Source organism: Macrobrachium nipponense, chromosome 6 (genome assembly GCF_015104395.2).
Source record: "Macrobrachium nipponense isolate FS-2020 chromosome 6, ASM1510439v2, whole genome shotgun sequence".
In the NCBI taxonomy this organism is placed as follows: domain Eukaryota; kingdom Metazoa; phylum Arthropoda; class Malacostraca; order Decapoda; family Palaemonidae; genus Macrobrachium; species Macrobrachium nipponense.
In genome coordinates this window covers 92,139,593-92,146,846 of record NC_061108.1, presented here as the reverse complement: position 1 = coordinate 92,146,846, position 7,254 = coordinate 92,139,593, and positions in this window count along the sequence as shown.

The window sequence follows — 7,254 nt, the reverse complement described above, 5'->3', positions numbered from 1 at the left end:
GTGTATGTATGTGTGTGTGCCCTGTCAACTTCTTTTATATTCCGTGTGAACTTGAAAATATAGAATAAACCAAGAAAAGTACTTTATCCAAGTCCCTGTTTCACTTAACCTTTTTATTTACCGTGGATTTAAGGACACGCATATATATATATATATATATATATATATATATATATATATTTGCGTTTGTATATATAAATGATTTTGTCCACATATTTCATCAGAATTCAAGTGATTCATCCTTTAATATGCGAGACACATTTTTCGTTAATTTGCAACTTTCGGGAGAATCATTTTCATCTTTACAGTTATACGACTTTCTTGTCTATTTCCAAAAATACGTTATAATTCGTTAATCATTCAGTTTCCTTGGCTCTTTATCTTCACATAACTTAGTTTTTTGTTTGTTTGTTTGTTACTTTATAGCTTCCTTCTAACCTCCCCTCTTAATTACCTTTCAGTGACCCAAGTTCTTAATTTACTGTTTTACTCTCTCTTTCTCTCTCACTCTTTCTTCCTTTAAAACTAAAATCTTCAAGCCTGCATGTTTTAAGGCCGGTCGTTCTTTTAGGATTCTCAGACCACGTCTTGCTAATCTATAAAGAGCTTGTTCGGCTTTTTGGGTTTTCAGGACATATTTGCCTGTGCTTTTCACTGCTCTTTCAGCAGAATTCTTTGTTCGATTTGTGGAACAGACATTTTTTTCTTATCCCTTCCTGCACCGACTTTGCACTTGGATTTAATGTAAAATACGAAAAGATTCTCTTTCTGATGGAGTGACTGATTTTTGTGATTTTTCGCAGCTATACAGCGTTGTGTCCCCGTCTCACCTGTTAATACTTGTTTGACCTCATATATGTCAAATCGACTGATAAAGCATACCAGACATTTCATAGTTGTAACTATAAATATTAAACTTTAGAATTTATCCCATAGTATCTGAGCTTTAGCTACATCGAAATTTCATTTTCATTTACTTATTTATCTACTATAATGAAACTTCCTTATATGTATAAATGTTTTGATTTAATCGTAAATAGCTATCAAAAGCATATGAGAGTTATGTTTACTATTTTAGAATAATAAAAAAAAATGATATCCTTCTTTGAAAATGTTGAAGATGATATTCATTTTCTCATTGAGAGAGCTCTGGCTCCAGCTAAATGGAGCAATTTCTGGATTTTTATAAGATGCTCTTCTCGCCCGTTGCCTTCTAACTGAAAACTTACTGAAAATGATGTACATTCTGCAATTATTTCAACATACGGAAACGATTAAACACAACTTCTGTTCCTCTCTGAGGAATCCTCACTAAAATTATCTCTCATTACAACAGCCTATGCCCGTACTGGAAATCATTTATAAATCTTTGTTTTTCTAGGCAGCCTGTCCTGAGAAGAAATTTCATTCTCAGTAACCAACGACGTCGTCAGGTTAGGTTCTAGGTAAATCATCAGGCTCACCTTTCTTTAGGGACAAAGAGATTCCCGTATATAGGTACTTTAGGTCTCATTTTATTTGCAGTGGTATACGTCATCTAGTGGTAAACGATAACAATATTTGTACAGTAACTATACTTTTTTTTATTATATTTTTTGTTTATTTCCTTACATAGTTTCCACAGCATACGTTGGTTAAGGAATGACGGATATGGGTTTATGTCACATGAAATGACTGCAACGTGCAGCGTGTGAAGCTTGCCTGACAGAAAGGTACAAATGAACGCACCCAGCTGGGCCGCGCCAAAGTCACCTCTGACATTCAAGCTCCTTCTCCCAGAGGTGCCAAACAGGGCTTTGTCTTCCTTTACCATAACTATAACATCAATCAAGTGAGATGCTTGTTACTTTAATAGATTCTGCATGCATTCAAGCACAAATATATCTGAAATATGCACAAATATCTTAAATATTCACAATATGCCTTATAAATACGAGACACTATACTCTGTTTTTTTTCCATCTGTCCATCCGCCTGTGGTGTTTTGTATGGCAACACTGCGTCCCGGGCTTTAGATAGTTACATTCAGCTTACATTCAACGATTATAATATCCTATTTCGAATATTAACGGTGTAATTCGCATATAGTAAATCATTAAAACACTTTTCAGTTGCAATGTACACCCAGATATCCTTTTATTTACCTAAAACTTACACATAGCGTAACTATCTAAAGCCCAGGACGCAGTGTTACCATACAAAAACACCACAGGGAGAGTGGACAGATGAAAAAAAAACAGAGTATAGTCATGTAATTAATTTTTTAACAAAAGGCAATGTACGTAGGTAAGTGCTCTGCTTTCTGCCTTCGATTTTTTATAATTAGCATTTCGTTTCTTTTACAGTTATCAGATTACTTAGAATTAGTTACCAAAACTCAATATATATGAAAGCTAATTATTCAAATGAACATTGTTGGAGTCTAGACATGTGATTTGGTGGTCCGGTTAAATTTCTTTCTAATAATAATAATAAATAATAATAATAATAATAATAATAATAATAATAATAATAATAATAACAACAACAACACATGAACAAGCTAATTCTGCATTGCTTGGATTGCACTCCTTTTCGAAGATCATTGTTGGAGATCGAAAAGATTGCAAATCCCTTTGAAAACTGAGCATCAGAGTGAGCAAGGTTCGAATTTTCATGGACTTCGAGTGAAACCCGTCGCTCCAGTTAACCAACAACCGAATATCTCATCGAATCGTTTTCTGCAATCAAATATTCTCTATTGTAGAATGATACCTGATGAAATTTACCAGACAGAGCTTTCAGTTGTATCCATAATTGTTGATCAGTTTTTATACAGTATATAAGAAACATATTAAACACAATAATCATATTCTGATAAAGTTTTCGAAACTTATTATAGACCTTATTTTACTTGATTTTATCTCTATGATTTAGAGAGACATTATAGAACAATGGTTACTTCCCTTTAAATTATTTTTTTTCTTACTTGAATATTAGTGACTGATCTACCAGCCGTTAGACGCTTCTTCACTTAACACCCTCCTCCCACCCGCCCCCAGCCTTAGGATTAGCCCAATATCCAAAGAGGTATTCTTTGGATATTGGATTAGCCATTAGCTACTCTCGAGAACCGGTCATCTGCGCGCTGGATTTCCCGGCTCCACGTTCCGAGACACATATACACGCCAGTTATCAAATTTCACTCTACAGTGCGTGGAATAATAACAACCCGTAATTGTAGTTAGCCTTTACAAGAATTGCAGACTGTAATTTTACAGTAACCTCTTTCATCGAATAAAATTAATTATCATTATCGTCTCATTTTTAAAGAAGAAACTCGTCTTTCATACATACACTCATTTGGTCATCTATTGTGGCATGTCTTTGCTAAATGGACAGTCCAGGGCCAAACGCCGGGCCTCTTGAACCCTTTAACAATTGACCATCCTTCGAGCAACTTAATCTGAACTGTCCCACCAGCAGCACTTTCATTTTTGTTAGCCATCATTTTCATTATTCCTGCAACAAGAGTTTATCACAAAAGTGTTTCAAAGGCACTGAACTAACTTCAGCCAATACTGTCTATATTCGTTTCTCCTTCCACGTTGAATTATACGAGAAATTAAATTGAATACTTCCTTACCTCGCCCAAAATGGTCAATTTCTGTTACACGCATCCCTTTCATATTGCTCCACATCTTGCACCAATCATTTTTTCTTTTTTATTTTACCCTCCTCACTGGGGTCAATCCTTCTTCCTCCTCTTATTACAGTCCTGGATTCACTGTCTGTTTATCTGTTTATTTATCTGAGGTTGCAAATTGTTTTCGTTCTTTATCATTCTGTCATTCTATTTTTCACCTGTCTTATGTAAACTTTCATCTTGATAAAACTTAATGTTTCATTGATTTACCAATAATCCACCGTTTTCAAATTCACTGTAATATTTGAATCTTCATTTTTTTTTTTTTTTACAGTGGACAAGGCTTTTCTGTTTTTCTATGCCATATATCCGTCCAATCAAGCCGTCAATTAGGGCTTTTCTTTTCAACGGCATTTTTTTTAATGAATTCAAAACAAACAAACAAACACACACATACACACACGCAAAAAAGGAAAGGAAAGACCTACGAGAAGATGTATTTTTCCTAGATACTCTAATAGATATTCAAGACCTGACTTCTACCTTAGAATGTTTTGAACCCTGTCAGAAAGTTGCCAGTCTGCTCATCATGTTGATATTACCTTAGACTTTACCCACGAGAGTTGGGTGGTCGACTGCAAGCTTCCTGTGTGGTCTCCACTTTCCCGCTGTATTGTAAACGTCAGGTTTCATTTTCTATTCCCTTTAGTGTAAACAGTAAGTTCGAGTTTCCAGGATCAGTCTTTCACGCATCTCAGTTCTGAGAATTCTGGATCCAATATTCGCATTTCGTTCTACAATCCCGGGACGCTGCACATTTGTTGCTCGAAAAGCTCTCTAGGGAATTTAAATGAGTTCCATTTCGTTTCTTATTTTTATTCATTATTATCCATATACATAAATGCACTTATATCTTTCTAAATATATCATCTTTTCATAGCATACATTACATTTTGACTATGTCCTGCGATATCTTTCCCTCAGAATATTCCTGTTAACATTTCCAACGAACAGATCTAGAAAACGTCCACCTACTTTTGCCAATAATACCGGCGTCCCTTTCTCCCTTTATAGTCGGTCTGTCCCAGACGCTAAAATGAACATTTCCCTTCCCAGAAATATTTCATTTCCATTTCAGCCATTGCCTCTTTTATCTGTCTCCTTGACGCCATATTTCTCTCCGAAAGTTCCTCTCACTTCTATAATTCCTGGTATCACTCAATGGCTTTCCAGCTTTATATCATCAACACTATCGCCCGTTCTCGGTTTTTTCCCGTCTTCATTTTTTCTCCTCTTTCCCCTCTTCCCTCCGGCAATCCTTCTTGCTCTTTGGATTGCAGCCTTAGACTCTCTCTCTCTCTCTCTCTCTCTCTCTCTCTCTCTCTCTCTCTCTCTCTCTTCCAGTCATTTCAATGCAGTTTCATTCATCATTTTATTTCATTCTGAATTTTGCAAAGTGACAGCCAAAATGTAATGATAATGTCTTTTATTATCATTTTTTTACATTTTACTCTTGCTTGTATTTGTTTCAATAGTTAATCCATTGTTCTGCTCTGCCATTACTCTGATAATCCGTTTTAAACAAACACGGCCTGGCAGAGTGACACCATGAAAGTGACATTTAATGCGACCATCATCAAACATTTACAACCTCATAGTAAGTACTATATTCGCGAATCATATTCTTTTGCAATATGGAAATTACAATAGTGATTGAAAATGTGATAACTGCATAAATAATACTAAGTAATTGTATCGTGTACGACTTGAAAATGGAGAAATAGGAAAAAATCTATATATACGTATATATATATACATATATATATATATATATATTATATATATATATATATATATATAGTATGTCACTGCATTAAGACAAGACAATTTCTCAATTCCACAATGATTGATTTTTAACTTCTCGTTTTCCTCACACCCTTTTGAATACCCTTCTCTCTTGAGAGAGTCTCTAATCCGAATAGAAATAAATGACAAAGTTCTTGCGCTTTGGTGGGATGCAAATCCACACGCAACGCAGTAGGAAGTGTGAGGTTGCCAGACTACAGAGAAGTACCATTTTCCAGATACATTTTTCATGCTCCGATAACTTCATCACGGTCTCCCTCATTTCCTGTGCTCTCGTCAGAATAGAATTTGACTCATCATTTTTAGGATTATATTGAATATTCCGGAAAATCAGTCTTTTTCGTTTTTATACACTTATATAATCATTTCGTACGTATACCTATAAATCAAAGATTTAATATAATTTTTTCTCTTTGGATATATATTCATATTTGCATGTGCTTTGATTGCAAGTATTAGTGGGTTGTAAGAAGACTGGAGCAAAACAGGAGTTCTGCGATTATTATAAGAAAAGAAAAAAAAACGGTGATATCATTTAGTAGAACGAAAAGCGAATCATCTCCTTATCTAAAATACATCAAATCAAGAGTTCGTATAAATTTCAAAAGCGCGGCACAATACTGTTAGCAAAGGCTGTCATGGCAACTTAATTGTTGGACATATGGAAGTCTAACAGGCAAAGCGAAACTCCAAAGAAATTATGACCCAAAGGAAGCTTCCGGTATAATTGGTCGTAAAGGAAATTTACTGGGGCATTTACTGCGCTCTACCATACCATGTGTGAAATCTAAATAAAAGTCACATATACTAATAGCTCGCTACTTACGTGAAATGGCATCGCATCCCCTATTTCCCCGATAGCTAAAGTGAATTATGGATAAAAAAAATCGCATAGTGAATTATTTTAGCGTACATTATCTTTTAGAAATATGCAGTTATCTTAAAGCATAATAGTAATGCAAAGTTGATCATTGCTATATGCAATCACGCAGCCTGGCATGATTAATAGTATGACAAAGTTGCACGAAAAAATGAAAATCTTACAATAAGGAAAACGCAATTAGCTGTTTTGTAAAGCGAAGTGGTACCATACTTTTCATAACACCAAACACCAACCTACATGTGTGAATATGACAAAGAGTAAATTTGCACAATTTTATACTAATAAAAAACAATAACAACGAGTATTGGTTGGCATCTGATACCTTCCTAGGTTTTCTTTTAAAGTGTGGGAGATGAATGAAATGATAAACTGATTTCTTGTAACATCCAGGATGCAAAATCCCTCGGCACACCGAAATTACGTTTAAAATGAAAAATATGGAAGATTAATTAACATGGAGACCAGGAATATGAATACGCATGAATCATCACTCATATACGAAATAAAAATGAAATCAAAATTTATTTTGTAATATATGTGAAATGTTGAATAAGCTGAACATCACATCGAAAAAATAAAAGTGGTTAGCAACACGAAAAGGAAAAAAAAAAAAAAAAAGGATAAGAGCAACGGAGAAAATGAACAACCGCAGGCTGATCCTTGGCAACCATTTTCTTATTTGCATTTGAGGTCATCCCAAGTCTCCGGGAATGGATTAGCCTAGAAAGTCAAGAGGGAACACCATGAAAGTAGGCTACGCAGGACATGTTTTAGCATAAGCTCTCTCGCCACTGGAATATACGAGTGTCCGCGTTGCTTGGTCTCTTATGAATTTTCAACGACCAAAAGAGAATGCAGAATGCAAGCACTTATAGCGCAT